This window comes from Corvus hawaiiensis, chromosome 21 (genome assembly GCF_020740725.1).
Source record: "Corvus hawaiiensis isolate bCorHaw1 chromosome 21, bCorHaw1.pri.cur, whole genome shotgun sequence".
NCBI lineage: Eukaryota > Metazoa > Chordata > Aves > Passeriformes > Corvidae > Corvus > Corvus hawaiiensis.
Window position 1 is genome coordinate 5,344,546 of NC_063233.1, and position 16,458 is coordinate 5,361,003.

At 57.8% G+C, this 16,458-nt stretch overlaps 1 long non-coding RNA gene across 8 annotated transcripts in view; it reads right to left on the reverse strand.

Annotated features, from left to right (window-relative positions):
- The window catches only part of LOC125336705, an 84,946-nt gene that overhangs the window by 2,313 nt on the left and 66,175 nt on the right, over positions 1-16,458 (reverse strand). For 6 of the 8 annotated variants that reach the window (XR_007207825.1, XR_007207828.1, XR_007207829.1 and 3 more), the window contains 2 exons: positions 15,097-15,933; positions 943-3,810 (listed from right to left, as the gene is read on the reverse strand). This is a non-coding gene — a long non-coding RNA (uncharacterized LOC125336705). Of the gene's footprint in view, positions 1-942; positions 3,811-15,096; positions 15,934-16,458 lie in introns of those variants that run through there. The other 2 variants (XR_007207827.1, XR_007207826.1) reach the window with 2 other exon arrangements.

The window sequence follows — 16,458 nt, forward strand, 5'->3', positions numbered from 1 at the left end:
GATAAAGGATAATTACAGGAGAAACTCAGTAGGATCCTTGACCTGGAGCAGACCAATCGCTCAGGGAATGAAAACCCAAGGAAAAAAGGCCATAAAAAGTAAGAGTCACATTTGGACCACACAAAAGCACCAACAGGCCACCAAAAGACATAATGCAGTAGCCAAGGCACCCTTGGGAGCCCCTGATCCCACCAAGGAGAGGAGCAATCTCTGCTCTGCCACCTTCACCCGAGCTGCTGGGACCGGCCCGTGGGTGACAGGGACCAAAGTGTTCCGGGCTGTTGAGGCAGCAGAGGAGGCTCAGCTGTTGTCCCCACCACCGTGGGGCCGGCTTGGGAAAGCCCAAGTCCACATCCCACCCAGCGTGGGGACACAGCCCTCAGCTCAGGCAGCGCCACAGCAGGAGGAGGAGGGAATGGCGTGGGATAAGGAAGGAGAGAAGGAAAGAGAGGGAAGAAAAGGAGAAAAATGAGTTTTCCTGCTGCCCCAGCGGTGTGGCGATTGATCGGGTGCAGGCTGGTGTGGAGCGGTGCTGAGAGCCTCATTCCCCACCGCCGGCTCACAATTATTGGAAAAAACCCGGCGCTGCTGCTGCAGTGAAATTAGTTATTGATCTCTTGTCTGGGTGACAAGCGCGGTGCCGGGGCTGCTCTCCCACCGTCCAGCCCCGCAGCTCCTCCGCCCACCCCGCCGGGGCTCAGCCTCCCGCCGCTGCCCCCGGGTGGGTGTCCAGGCGGGGACCGGAGGTCTCCGTGCTCGCCCAGGCTCCAAAGCTGCTCCCCAAGGAGGTTTTGCTCACCCCACTGCACACAAGGAAGATGTCAGTGGGAGAAAAAGGGCTCTGCCCCACGCAGGATGGGACCCCTGAGCGCTGACAGCCCCCCGCCTACGCAGAGCTTTGCCCTCCCCCCCCCTGCCCCCCCCCCGCCACCATCTCCTGGCCCCCAGGGATTGGGGTCAGGCTGTCCTGAGCCCTTTTCCATTTCCCGATAACCTGGCTATCGCGGAGGGAGATAAGGCAGAGGGAAATCAGGCAGCCAGAGAGCTTTTGTTGTCTGGAAAGGCTCTGCACATCCCTGGCTGCAGCTGGCCGGAGAGGCTGGACCAGCGGCGGCTGCCTGGCCCCGCAGGGACAGGGACATGAAGGGACTGTGGCGCTGGGGCAAACGGGGTCTGCTCTTCCCAGGGGAACTTTCAAAGTTTCAATAACAAAAATCGGGTATTTATTTTCTTTTTGTAATTCCTGGCGGGAGGCAGGAACAACAGGGGAGATTTCAAACAATCCTGTTTTCTTCCAAACGTAGTCACCAGAGAAACACTTTGCCCCGGGGAAAAGATGGGGGTTGGCTCCCAGAGGGTTTGGTTTCCAGAGGGTTTGGTTTCCAGAGGGTTTGTTTGGAGTCTCACCTTTGCTTTGAGTTCGTCAAGGTGTTTCTTGTCACTGGCAGGGACAGGCTTGAGGCTGGCCCTCCAGTCTCCTCAGTCTCTTCAGGGATGTCTGACTGTTCACAGGATTTTTTCCCATCAACCTTTTGCCCCAAAAAGCAAATGCCGGAAGTGATCCCTCCCCGCGGTGTAATTAAGGTGGCTTTTGGGATGTAAATGAAAAGCCTGGTGATGAGTTCCTGAGGGCCAGAGGTCACTGTAAAACCCACATAATTTTTGCTTGGGCTTCTGTAGAGTTCCTGTGATGGGGATGCAGCCGGTGACCCTCTGCCTGGAGGGTCCCATGGGTGATGGGTGTCAATTGGCATCTGGGGATGTCCACAGAGAGGACATGAGCTGGTGGCACTGGCCATACACAGAGCCTGCAGGCTGCACTGGTGGCAGGATGCCAAGAGGAGACACAGTGGGGGCAGGATGGACCAGGATCTGTCCCATGAGTAGCTCCCAGGGATGGGCAGAAAGTGCCAGTGATGTGACAAGCAAGGGGGACAGCGGCTGGAAGCCACTAAGGGACACCAAGATGGCTCATGGGATGTCCCCAAGCTCTGGGCAGCGGGCACAGGCAGCTCTCACCTCCTGCCTCCCTCTCAGCATCCCAAGCAGGCAAGACCCTGTCTGCATGTGTGTCCCTGGGGAGGCTGAGGGATCCTGGCCCCTTTCCCAGCCCTAGACAAAAGCCTGGGAACAAAAGCCTGCGGGATGCGGGAGGCATCTCCCGGCCGGGGGGTATTTGTTTAGCCCGGGGGGAGGTGAAGAGGGGAGAGGAAACTGCATTTCAAAGTGTTTCACCCTTTGAAAACCCTTCACAGCCCCCCCAGTGCCCTCTGCATGGCCCTGGTATCCCTTCGAGAGGACACCGAGTCCCCTCCGGCCACCTCTGAGTCTCTGCTGGGGAGGAAATAAGAAAGAAGATGTGGGGGGGAAAAAAAAGAAGGGCAGTGCAGCCAGGAGGAGGGAGCAGATCGCTGCGGGAGCATTTCTCTGGCTCAGCCCCTCTCTGGGTGGGGAAGTTGGAGCCCCAGCTCCAGGGACTGACTGCTGGGCTGAGAGTGAGCTTGAGAACTCATGTGTTTCTCCCCGGTTCTCTTCATTTTCACAATAACCCTATTGGGTTTTGGGGGTGGGGGTCATCCGGGGGATGGATCACAGCCTGCACCTGGCCCCTTCCCAATCTACCAAAGCCCAGAGCAGAGCCCTGGGCACACAGGTCTCCTTGGAGGTATTGGAGGAGGTTGGCAGAAGCCACCAGTCAAAACCCATTCCTCGCAGACCTGCCTAGGCTTCTCCAACAAGGTGCCACCAACACGGGGAGGGCTCTGGCCACCTACAGTCGTCCTCAGGCTGCTTTTGCAGGTCCCCTCTCCATATCCATCACCCAAAGATGGGCACACTCCTGCAGAGACAAACCCTCAGCACCTTCAGCCCTGGCTGCGACACCAGCCTGTGCCGCAGGGACACCGCACACATGAGGCCTCAGGTTTCCTGGGGCTGTTTCGGTGTTTCACCACCTTAAAAACACACATTTCCTGCGGGGCCACGCAGGGAGGTGCAGCAGAAACACCCTCTGGCATCCTCTCCTGAGAAGCAGCTTCCCGGTTTGCAACTGGGCATTATCCCAGTGAGTTACCCTCACCCTGTCACTACACAGGAAGGCACCATGCGAGCGAGACAGCGCAGCCCCAAACCTCCCAAACCCCAGTAAAGGTGGAATGTGGATCCCAGTCGCTCCTGCCACCCTCCAGAGCTTAGCATTCCACAGAGATGAAGTGGGAGAGAGGTGCAGACAACGGGGCTGACCACATCCACCGGCTCTCCTGGCTCCTCGCTTCCCTCCGGCGCGCTGGCGGAAGCCGAGCCCACGCCGACAGTGGCGGCTGGGCAGATGGAAAGACCAAATGATGGCTTTGCAGGGGGCCTGGGATTTGTTTGAGCCATCGCTGTCTCAGTGAGTGACTTCGAATAACGGATACACTTGAGAAAATCGCCATCTGCTCCCGGACAATTCGCAACCAGAGGAAAAGGTGAAATAAATTCAGCGACTGTATTATCCGCCCATCCACAGCTCCAACAGCAGGGTCAGGCTTTGTGCAGCGTCCTGAAAGTGATTTGGGAACGAGAGGATGGTTTGGGATGAGCAAAGAGCAGACAACCAGAAACGGATGGAAGAGTTGAGGGCCTGGGATGTTGCGTCCACAGCAGGGTTCTCCCAGCATCCTGGGTTTGGTGAGTTTGGCAGGAAGACAAAATCTCACCAGATCCTTTTTTTTTTTCCATCTCTGAATTTTGAGTGCTTCCTGCTTCCATCTGGGCTGGAAATACCACAAAAGCAGATGCTACAATGCAGCACATTTTGTGTTTCAAATGCTGGAAGAAATCAGAAATGAAAAATAAATGCAGGGGGCCAGCCCCATGGGCTGGGCTAGGGATGAGGCTGAGGGCAGTTGGAAGAGCCCTTGAACCCACAGCTCAGCCCATGCCAGGCTCAACAGCTCCAAAAATCAAACCCTTCATCCTCAGCAAAGCAAAGACATTTCCAGGAGCAGATAAAAATGCCCCCTGCATTTCTGCTTGGCCATGCCTGTGAGCCCAGAACCCACATACTGCTTAGACCAAAGCAATGGGGTTTTTTAATGGTTTTTTTATGCAATCAGGAGGGGGATGAATCTTGCCCCCAAAGTCACAGCACTGTGCAGCAGTCCCTGCCTGGAAGAATCACTGGTGCTTCCAACAGAACCTCACTGGGGGAGAAAAACACTCAGTGCTTGGTCTTGAAGGGGCAGGAGGAACTGGGGAAGAACAGGGCTGGATGCAACCATTTTTGGTGCCCTTTTGCTCCTGGCAAGCCCAAAGCAAGGGTGCCCAACATTCCTCCTGCACCAAAGGGAGCCTGTTGCAGGCGTCATGATGGGATTTCTTCTGCCTTTTCCTCCTTGCTGGACTTCACCTGGGTGTGAAGATGTGTTTGGTACCTGGGGAACACTACCCAAGCTGGTCCCACCAGCCATTGCCTTGGCCAGTGCAGCCACCTCATCCCCCCCCAGCCCTCCCCAGTGGGGACACAGCCCATGGGGGTTGGATGGGACAGCCTGGCTCCCACCCAGCCAGCCCCTTTTCCCAGGGAGAGGCCCCTGGCCCTGCACATCTGAGATATCACACTGAACCCACAGTGCTGCCACAAGCCAGGGGAAACGAGCCAGGGATAAACCCTCCTGAGGGGCAGCGGCTGCCAGTGCTGGTGTGTGGGTGCAGGGCAGAGCCCCCCCAATGTATTTGCTCCCCACACGGGAGATAAACCTCACATTTCTTTGGTGCAGGCAGGAGGTGGGCAAGGGTCTGCCTCAAAGACAAAGATGACTGTGACCCAGCCCCTGGGGCGCAGCCCTGACTGGGGTGTCACAGGGAGCCCCTGGCTGGGTGGGTCACTGGGGGGACCCTGTACAAGGTCCTGGGGAGCACTGTAGCCACACAGGGGTCCCACCCTCCAGCACAGCATCCCTGAGCATGGTGCTGCCGGCTGGCAATGGGCACGATGTTCCGGTGTGTGCTTCGCCCCGGCCTGGCTGCTGCTGTCACAGCCAGTCCCCTCCTCACAGTGGTTGCTGGGAGGGGTCCCCACCTGCATCCCAAAGGGTTTCATGCCAAGAGGCACGGGCAGCTCTTGCTCGGCACGGGGAGGGAAAGCGAGCGCTTGGGAGCAGGAGCCCAGCTGGCACCCTGAGGAAGCGGAGGATGAGGAAGGGAAGGAAGCGGGGGATGAGGATGGGGATGAGGATGAGGATGAGGATGGCGATGAGGATGGGGAGGCAGGCGGGATGGCAGGGCAGACCGTGTAGCCGAGCGGCAGCGAGCGGGAGCGGGAAGGCGAGGCAGCGCGAACGAGGGAGAGGGAGCAGAAATCTGTTGCCCAGGCTGTGCGCTTCGCTGTCAGCCGGCTCTGATTAACGGGCTGCCTTCCAGCTCCGCGCCGGCTGCGTTCCTGGCAGGAGCGGAGCCCCCCGGCTTCCTGCCGTAGGAGTGGCTCGCTGAAAGGTTACATTTGCACAATGTGCCGCTGGAAAAGCGGTGCCAGAGGTTGCAGGCGGGGGAGCCGGGCGAGCGGGCGAGCAGGCAGCTCCGCTCCGCTCCGCTCTGCCTGTGTAATGGAAAAAACCCTCTGGGGACGCGCAGGAAAATATCAACTTACTCTCCCCCAGCACAGCAAAGCTGGGCCCGGCCGGCCGTGGATGGGGGAACGAGAGCACGGGATGGGGCGGTGGTGGTGAGCACCCCCAGAGCCTCAGCGCCGCTCCGGATCAGCCCCAAGGCGGGGCAAAGCAGGGCTCTGCCCAGCACCCCCATCGCCGTGGGCTGTGGGGCAGTGAACTCCTCCTTCGGGATGCTCCCCAGAAAGGCTTTGCGCTTGCCATCATCAGGATCTCTCGTCTCTGCTGCTTGGTGGGGAAAGCTGAGGCTGTTGAGGGGAAATGTTCGAATCTGGCAAGGAAGAATTTCCTCCGCTGGAGGCTCAGTCCGCACTGCTGTGATTTACGGGGCTTGGCACAGCCACGGCTACATCCACACACACACGCACATGTCTTATCCCCAGCTTTCCCAGCCCTTCTACCCTATAACTTTTGGTCTGGGAATATTATTTTGGTGTCTGGAAAGTCCAGCTCAGATTGCTGAGCCCACCATAGCTGCTGTCTGCTCTACAGCATACCCTAAAAAACTCTGCACCTCCTCCATCGTCCCTCTTGCACCAAAACAACTTCTCCTGAGCAGCTCAGCACCCTCCAGGGCAAAGCCCTTCATCCCTCCCTGCACAAGACTTCCTTTCACCTTCTCATTTCTTCATTGCATCTCAACCTGGTCACCTTTCTGCCCCACAGCCACAGAGGAGGGGTCAGGGCAGCAGGGGCAGCACCCACCCTCACCCCAGGGTGCTAGAGCCAGCTCACTCTGTCTTGCAGGAGCCGACATTTTCCTTTCTGTCTCCCTTGTTTCCTTGGTTTCAAGCTTTTTCTTCCTCATTGAGCCCCTAATTAAAAAAAACAACTCTGGAGGAATCCCAGATTCGGGGCACTCGGAGCAGGGCTGCAGCTGCCCCTGCAGGCACCCTCTCCTTGGGTGTGGGACCCATGGTCAAGCTCTGGCTCCTTGGGTTTTGCCCCAAAGCTTTTAAATCCCCAAACTGGTGCCCCTGCTCAGCATGGCCCAGCTGGGTCCCCACCACGCTGGGGTGTGAGTCCTCCCCCTCCGCTGTCCCCGGCTTCCCTCTGTGTTTTCATTAGGATTTGGAGATAAGCTTCCAAATAAAGGCAGTGTTTTTAACCACTTTGCCTTATCAGCCGGCATCCAACAGCATTCCCCATCCACAGACCGAGGCTTGGAAGACACTCCAGGGGGAAAAGGGACCCCAAACATGCAGACTTCTCCTTCTCCCAACCCCGCAGCCTGCACTGTGGCCTGGAGAGCACCAGTGGCTCTGCGAAACTATTTCTAGTACTGGCCCCCGCTCAGGGACAGCAGTGTTAATGCAACCGCATGCACGAATACAACCCAAGCACCAGTTCAGCACACCTGGAATTTATTCCTGGTTCTGCCACTGGCCTGGGGATGACCTTCAGCCATTCGTTTCCTTCCCTGTGCCTGTGTTTCTGCTTGCTCTCCCTCTCTCAGCCCTTCCTAAGCCCAGTGATGCTGCCCCAGCCCGAGGAGGCTTCATCTGAGTTCACAACAGCTCCCACATAAAGGGGAGCAAACAGCAGCAGCTCTGAGCATCCCTGGGTCCTACATCCTCCCAGTGCTCACCAGAGCCCCCCTCACTGAGCCCCCTCCCCACTGGGCCGTCCCAGGGCTCATTTTTTCAGTATGTGTGCAAAGGCCTGAATAGAGGAACCAGCTGCCAGCAGCTTCCAGCCCCCAAGAGCTGCCCTGGGGAAAATCAGCACCACACAGGGGCCTTGCCCTGGGGGTGTCCCCTGGGGTAGGGCTGAAGATGGGTCTCACTGTCTTCCTCTAAGTATTGGGGACCACTGCAGGGAGAAGTCCTCCAAGGAGAAGCAGAGGGGAGTAACACCAGTGACGGCAACAAACTCAGCTGCTTGGAGGCAGCAAACCAACCCAAACACCCCAGATAAGCCCTACTGTGGTAAGCCACACACCACAGAGGATCCCCATTAGGGCTCAGCCCCATTAGAGACCCATTACTGACAGCGCAGGAGCACTTCTACCTGGCTGGCATGGAGGAACACAAATATAGGCCTTTCTACCCCTCACTGGCAGGATCTCGGTGCACTGGAGACAGAGGCTCCTGTGGGATGCAGGCAGGGAAGGAAGGAAGGAAGGAGGTGATGCATCAGACCCCTGGGCACAGCATCCTGCTCACACCACAGCCCTGCTGGGCTCCCTCCCCACAGAGAAGGAGGTGTTGGGGACTGGCTGGGAGAGCAGCATGGGGGGCACGCACACCTCCCATCCTGGGGGAGGAGGGGGATGGTGCAGCCTGGCAGCACCCACCTCCACAGCAAATCCAGCCCTGGGAGCATGGCAGGAGCCTGGGACTGTGAATGGCAGGGGAAAAGTATCCTGTGATAAATGCCTCCAGGGCAGAGGGGATCCCAGAAACCTCCACTGCAGGCCCTGTTGCCAGAGCATGTGAAGAATCCCAATGCCAAAGCACGGCCAAGAGACTGAGCTCTTTGGGGAATCAAATCTGGCCACAGCACTCAGCAAGGTGGCTTTTGGGGACAAGCGTGTCACACTGGGAGCTGCTGAGTGCTCTCACCTCCATCCTGCACTCGCTGCCTTTCATGAGTCAGAGCCCATCTCGAGGATGAGGTTGTTTCCTGCCCTTTTCCCAAACAAGGTCCCCAACCATACCAAAAACCCTTGAGTCCACAGAGCCCTCGCTTGTGGACAGCAGAGAGCTGGCGGATTGCATGGGGCTGGCGTTCTTCCTCCCTTCCAGCTGTTAAATTGCATTATAGACAGTTAAAAATACATCACATACTTTCCTAATGTGACTTTTCCGTGGTAAGCAGCAGCACGGCTGGAGGTGAGATGCTGGAGGTCGCAGGAGAGCTGCTCACTCGTGTCCATGGATGGACAAATTTGGGTCCCAAAGAAGGTGATTGTGTGGCCCCTTGGCAGACTTGACCTCAGCAGACTGACCCAATGTGCTCACTGTCTCTTGCCTCAGTTTCCCCAGTTATGGTCCATTCTCTGAAGTAAGATCTCACATGAACTAAAAGTTGAGAGGGTTTGTTGGGCTTTCTAGAAAACGGGTCTTTTGCACAGGGATCAGAGGCTAATAGAAGTCCAGGGTTGAGCTGGAAACGATCTGTTAATACATTATAGCAGAAAAGCCTAATTCCTGAGCATGACTGGAACTGACCACATGGAATCCCATGGAAATGCCAGAGGGACCTGGCCCGGCCGGAGCCCACAGCAGGCGTGGGGCAGCGCTGGGGCAGCTGAGCTCAGCCTGAAGCAGGAGCATTACTGCGAGCCATGTGTGAGCTGGGATCAATCTCCCCTTCCAGCAGCACAGCGAGCTCTGCTGAGGTCTGCAGTGGGTGGAAAAAAACCTTTTTGGCTCACTAGAGCACTTGAAGGAACAACCTGTGTCCCCATGGACGGGCTCCCTTGCGGCCAGAGACACCTGTGGTGTGGGGAAGGCAAGAAGAGAGCAAAGGTGATCCCCTTGGATCCAGGTCCAGCCCCCTTTGCCCAGACCAGCCCTGACAGCACCTCCTCAACCCCTTGCAGGACCGACGCCACAGCCCCAGAGAGGATCCCAGCACCCCAAAACAGCCAGGACACCCTGGACCCCAGCAAGGGGCTGGGATGGGGAGGAGAACCTATGAGAGGGTGAGGAAAGAGTTAAACCCCCAGCACTGCCAGCCCCCCGCTCCTGCTTCTCTGCTAACTTTGGGAGGAAGGGAATAGCATAAAGGTAAGAGTGGAGGAAGGAGAGAGGAGACAGATGAGAGAAGGAGCGAGGGAGAGGGGGAGCGGGAGAGAGGAACAGACGGCAGAGAGGGAGAGCGTGGGGGGGAAGATGCTGACGCTTCTCCTCCATCTCGGCGAGAGGCAGATAGAGGGGAACAAGGGGGGAAAAAAAAGAAGGCAAAGACCAAGGGAACATGGGAGAGGGAGAAGGAAGGAGCCGGAGCGAGGGAGCATGTGTGAAAGTCGCAGTGAGAGAAGGGGCCTCTTTGATTCCCCGTGCCTCATACCAGACAGTGTCTAGACTGCAGCAATTATTGTCAGCTCAGAACACCCAGGCATTGCCATTTCAGCTGAAAGGGAGCTTAACAAAGAGCGAGGGAGAAAAAAAATACCCTGCCGGTGGTGAGCTGGGCTCCCTCCAGCACAAGGGGCTCTTCGGAGGGTCCTCCATCGCCCGCGCCCCCCGCAAGCCCCAGCCCCAGGTGCCCCCAGAGCAGTGGCTGTGGAGGAGGCCACGGGGGCAAGCAATTCCTGACTCGGCCCTGGGTCTTTGGCTGGTTTTGGGGTGCAGCTGCTGGGTTCAACTCTCCCTGCCAGCCCAGGTTATGGGGCTGAGGGCACAGCGGGCAGGGCTGGGGGAAAGGGCCCCCTGGGGAGGTTGGGGTGTCCCAGTGGAGGGGCAGTTCCCCAGCAGGCAGCATTCGGCCGTGAGCACCCGTGGAGCTGCTCCCCAGGCCAACAGCAGACAGTCAGATGGACACCTCGGCCTCACCCCAGAGTCCAGGGGATGCACACACCTCCTCCAAGCAGTGGGGATGTGAATTCTAGAGCTAGGCACCCCAATGTACGCTGCTCCTGCAGCTCCTCAGCTCCCTTGAGTCTCAGGAAATCATGGGAGGTCACTTGTGCAAATTCACAGGAATAAAAATCATCCCTCCTGTCCTCTCCTCTATCCTGCCTCCCCACCACGAGAGGAGTTACCCTTTCCCCTCTTGAGCCCTTTGCCCTGTGAGGGGCTTTTGTGCTCTCTGCAGGTCTGGGATGTGGCTGGGACTCCCAGGAGGGAATTAACACCCAGAACTGGCTGTGAGTCAGGAATTCCTGCCTCCCACTGGAAACACCCGCCATGTGCCCCCCCAGCTCTGTGGTGACAGCCAGCTCCGAATACCTCAGAGGAGAAGAGGTGAGAAGGAGAATTTGAGTGCCCTGTCTCAATCACTTCCATGGGTTTGGGGCGGTCATGATCCCACTCAGCTGTCTATGGGGCTGCCCTGCAGATGAGCTCCTTTGGAAGCGTCCCCAGCTCCAGGGCTGCACCACCCATCTTCAAGATTTGGGAGCACAGAGCAGCACAGCCAAGCGACCTTCTCCATTGCAGGATGGCACCGGGGACCGTCCCTGCAGAGGCTCGTGGCCCGTCTGCTGGGAAAGGCAGCCGATCCCTCCAGATACTGGAGCACAGCTCTGGTTTAATTAGCACTTTTAATGCTTGGAAAGGAGGCGCCAGGGAATACTCAGCAGGTTGGACATGATTTCCTCGCTAGCAATCCAGCCTGGCAACAGGCAAGCTCTCCAACTTCAGCTTGCTCAGCTGGGATGGGGTGACTTTGCCCTGGGGTCTAAACCATGGCAAATACCCTTGGTGAGCCCCACTTAGGCCCCTTGGTGCAGGGACACCTCTGTCAGAAGGCATTTTTGTAGCAAACCCCAGCAGTCAGTATGCTCTGCCAGCATGCTCTTTGAGCAATGCCTGACCCCAAATTGGCTCAACTCAGCTGTTTGTCCTTGTCCCTCTCTGCCTTTGAGGAACAATATCCATTTTCTGGCCAGGTCTGGTCATGTCTGCGAAATCAAGGACTTTTTCTCCCATGGGTACAGGGCACTGATGTTGCTGTGCGGATAAAATCAGTCTCGTTCAGGATCTGGCCACTGTGGCAGATCAGAGGAGACGACAGCACAAGTGCCACAAAAGGCCAGGATGGCAAAACTTGCCTGGGGAGAGACTCGTCCCCTTGTTCCCTTGGCTGGCCATGGCTTGTCTGTGGAGATGATGCCACCTCCCAGTGCAAGGTACCCTGGGCAAAGGTCACAGAGGGGAGCGCCAGCTCTGCCCATTGCCCACGTCCCATAGCAGCAGTGCCTTCCGCTCCCAAAGCTGTGCTCCCTCATGGGCTTCTGTATCTCAGGGATGGGGTGTCCAGCTCCAGCAAAGCACCACAGCCAGGGCTGGTAGTGCTCCAGCTGTGGAGGACACTGAGCTTCCAACACGTGTGGATGCTGCAGTGAAACAAATATGTGATACGAGCAGGGGCAGGTCTTCCCCTTGTGAGCTCGGGCTTTGTTTGACCTTCACAAGGAGCTTTTGGCCAGCCCATCCTGACCCAGAGCTGGACCACGAGGAGCCCAGGCCTGTGACTGACTTGTGGGCTTGGGGTCGTGTTCTCCCAAAGACCTGGAAACTGCAGGGCTTCAGAAGTACTGCCCCAGGAGTAGACACAGCCATGAAATGCACCCTGGAACTGCCACCGGGCTGCCACCGAGGCCTTTCTGCAGGTCTCTGATACCAGACTTCCACTGAAGCCTAGGGAGGCAATGCGAGGAAAAAGACCTTGCCTTCTCCTCCATGACACCTCCAGTGTCCCTCCCTCGGCAGCCTGAGCCTTGCAGAGCAATCTGGGGAGCCCCAGCTCCTCACAGAACCCCTACAAGACCCAGCCCTGCAGAGAGAGCGGGGTCCCACCAGCAGCCCATGAAGCCACCAACGTGTCCAGAGTAAGGGTCCCACAGGGTCCCCTGCATGTCCCCAGCTCTCTGAAATGGCCACAGTTCCCAGCAGCAGGGAGAGGAGGGATCCGGGAAGCCACAACCGCCGGTGTACGTGCTGTGCTGTGTGGGAGCGGCTGGCTGGGAGGGGAACCGGCCGCATCCTGCTCCCCAGGACGGCCCCGGGCACCGCCATGTGCCGGCAGAGGCCGGAGGCGAAGGCACAGGGCAGCCTGAGTTCTTTGGCCGCAGCAGGGACACCATCAGCTGGACTTGGCACGGCTCTGCATCCTGTCCTGTCCTGTCCTGTCCTGAGCACGGCGCCAGGGCCGTGCGGGGAGGCAAATGGGCAGCCCTGGCACCCCTGTGCCACACCACGACCCTCGCTCGCCTTCCCGCTCTTCATCCCTCCCCTCTCCAAAAATGTCTGCAAATGCCAACTGCCTGTTTTCCAGTTCCTCCAGATTTACCCCCTCCTCCTCCTCCTCCTTCTCGCCACCCCCCCCTCCCCCCCCGCTTCCTTCCTTTTTTCTTCCTGGGTTAAAAATAATCAAGTTTCTGGGAAGCAGCAGCCCTGCTGCGCCTGCCTCCCTGCACTCGCGCCCCGGAGAATAGCTCGGCTCGGCTCGCTCCGGCCCCTCCTCGCTGCTCTCTCCTTCCTCCTCCCCACCCCCTACAGGGATCTGACTAATATGCTTGGGCTCTGCTTGCCAGCTCAGCTGGAAAGGAATTTAACCATTGCGTGGCCTGGAGGGAAGGAGTGGAGAGCCCAGACCTCCCTCCCTCACCCGGGACCACTGGTCTGGGTCCCTGCCCGGCCGTGCTCCCTTGGATGCTGCCCAGAGGATGATGGAGGACAAGGGATGCACGGTGCCAGCACCCCATGGAGAGTGGTGGTCCCAGCCCCAAACCTACACGCGTGCAATAACCCTCGTGGGCTCCATCGGGGGTGTCCTGACTTCCTATAAGCAAAATGCAGAACCCCAGTGCCGTGGTCCCCGTGGCTCGACCTGTGGGAGCCCCTCATCTAGCCACAGGTGCTCCCTAGGCACCCACATCCCTGCCTGCAGCCCACCACAGGCCTCCACGCTGCGTGAGGGTGGCAGCTGCGATCCCACATGATGCTGCTCAGGGGTAACAGTGGGACCAGCAGCTCCAGCCCCACAGCTGTGAGGTCTGCAGGGAGTGACCCCCGGGTTCAGGGATCCATGGCTCAGCCCTGCTGCAGTGCAGCTCTGGCAGGAGCTGCCAGCCCTCTGCCGACTGCCGGGACTCAGCTTCTCCTTCAGCACAGGGGGTAGGAAGCCGGCGCAAAGGCAGGGTCACACCTGGGTAAAAACCACGCAGGGAGAAAGCTCCTCCGAGGCTAAACCCGGGTGCTAAAACGCGAGTGTTTGCGCAGACCCCCTCCACTCTCCCTCCTTGCCAGCCAGGCTCTGAGCACAAGCAGATTTCCCAGCACAGGAGTGGGAGACACGGTGCTGCTTTACAGCAGGACAAGCAAAGCACAAAGCCTTGACCAAGGTTATCCCAGAGGGTCTGTGACAGAGCTGACCCTCCCCTGCCTCTCCGAGGCTCCAGCTTGCTGGTATATTGCAGCATCTCCCTGCTCGGCCAAAAACTCCCCTTGAAATCTCCTGGCCAATGCAGAAGGACTCCAAGGCCAGAAATCCTAAGCTCAGCACCCCAGCGCTGAGCAGAGCCACGAGGCACCGGCTCGGCCGCTGCTCACCCCCCGCGCTGGCTGGCTCAGCCTGGCTGCTCCAGGGCCAGGGCACAAACCGTCCTGGAGGAGGACACTGCCCTTCCCGGAGCCTGCTGCCAGCAGAGCTGGAAGTACAGCCCCTCCGGAGATGGAGCTGGAATTACAGCCCCTCTGGAGATGGGGCTGGGGAGAAGGAGAGGGCACTGGGCACAAGGCAGGGACCCGTCGAGCACAGGATCACCCTTTAGCTGCTGGGATGCTCTGTAGAGCGAGGTCCAGCACTGCAAAAGGGATCTGAAATAAGAAGATGTCTTCTCTCCAAATCCTCCCTTAAATGGCAGTTCTGATGTAAAATAGGGTAGGATGGAGTTCAGTGCTTGTTTTCTCTGCAGGACCCAAGTGTGGCTCAGCCTGGGACTGTGGAGCCAGGCTGGGTCCTCACCAACAGCCCCACGGGAGCACGATCTGCAGCCGCGGCTCTGCTCTCCCAAACGTCCCTGCAGAGCCATAGCTCGGTGCAGGGCTCAGGGCAGGAGACAGGAGGGAAATAAGCATCCAGTTCACTCCTAACTTAGCTGCCAGCTGGAGCTGGAGGCAGCAGAATGGGTGTGTGGGGGACCTGTGAGCCCTCACTCTGCACCAGGAGATGTGCGGCCAGAGCCCCTGTGGCCCCACAGAGCCGGCAGTCGGGGCGTGAAAGAAGTGATGGCAGGACACAGCCAGGAGCCGGAGCAGGACCAGGCTCTGACCATCCCTAGGTGAGTAAAACCACTCCCATTCCAAATTCCCTGGTGCCTTGGGAGCTCCCTCCAGCCCTGCCTTCCCCACAAGCCCTGCAGCAACCTCAGCAGCCAGGAAACGCTGGCAGGAGTGAAAGGGATAGAGAAATTGCAGGCAGCAGGATGAGACATGAGCCAGCACAAGCAGGATGTGACTCGGGGGTGACTGGGACTGCCGCAGGGGTGTCATCAGGAATTGGTACCTGGGGCCCATCCTGTACCCTCCCTCTCATGCTCCTCATAGCTGAGCCCAAGCCCAACCTCTGCTCCCCACACAAGTCACCAGGTCCCATTTGTGTTTCACCACCTAAATCCTCTGTTAACAGCACATTGATATCTTCTCCCTCCATCCACCACAGGCTTTTGCCCTCCCAAGCTGCCCGAGGCTGTTGCCCAGGGCTGTCTGTTCTACCTGGGGCTGTCCCTGTCACCACAGTGCCCCAGCCCCCTCACCCCATCTGCAGGGCACACCTGATATTTCCCAAGGTTTTTTCAGCGCAGACTGGATGGCAGCAGTGGGAGGTTTGGGGCGAAGGGGAGCTCAGACACTGGCTAGACTTTCCTCTTGTCCTGCCTCAAACCAGCTGTTGTAGCACTGCAGGAAAGGAGAAAGGAGAGGATGAAGGAGGAGAAGCAGAGAAGAAAAAAACAATACAGGAAAAATATTTTCCCCCCTACTAAACACCCAAAGCTTTGTTTATCCACCAGCCCCTCAAGCTGAGGCCAGCTGATCCCAAGGTGGCCCCTTCCACGGGTGCTGTCCTCCCTGTAGCTCCCATCTCCTAGTCCCTCACCAGCCTGTCTCCTATGTGTGCCATGACCCCTGACGGGGTCTCCATCTCATCCTCACGTTTCATAGCTCCAGCATGGCTAAGGAAAGCCAACTTAGCTGGCATTCCTGCAAAATGACCTGCCCTTCCAGCCAAGGAGTTCAGCTCAATTCCCAACCCCTACCTGCATCCAGGCTCACCAGCCTTCCCTTCAATTATTTGCTTCAGATGAGGAAAAACAGCAAAAAGGGGATAGATCCAGCTGTTGAACCCAGTAAAGCCCAAATCTCCTTCTGCTTCAGCTGCTTCCTTGCTATGGGGCAGGACAACAGGGAGATGTCAGCCTGCTATGGGGCAGAGCCCAGGACACCCAACACCCTGGTAGATAAGGTCATCCCACATTCTTACAGAAAGACACCATGGAAAAGACCCTATTGCACAAACAGCTCCAACAGCAGGCAACAAAATCTCAAGGGGTCCAAGACGTTGCAGCTCTCCTTTTCCATCTCTCCCACAAGTAGGGCACAAGGACATGCTCCTAGGGGAGAGAAAATTCCAAAGCTTGGGATGGAGAACCGGCAGTGCAGGAGTACAGTTAAGCCTGGAGGCCAGGACATCCTCCTGGGACAGACCTCTGGACTCAGGAGGATGCAGGAGTAAACCAACACATCACAGCAACTCCCTAAAACACGGAGTCACTCTCTGGGTAACACAGTGTTTCCAAGGTGGGGCAAAACCTTTATCCTCCACCCATGATCCAGGAGTGTCCCCATTGTCTTTGCATGGCCAGCTCCAACCCTGGCAGGGAGGCACCAGCTGGGAGGCAGTGAGGGGACTTGCACTGTGCTCTACTCTCTGGGTCACTGTCAACTTTCTAGGAGCTGAAGGGGATTTTCTTTGTTTGGTTTTGAGGGAATAGAAAATTCACAAACAACTGGAAGATTCAAAAAGGCTGAATCATCCTGAAACTCAGGGTGAAATTGAAAAATTGTTTGGAGTGAAAAAAAGAAATACCGGTGCTGGGCAGAGGAGATGGCTTTGAAGATGTCAAACCACCTTCTCC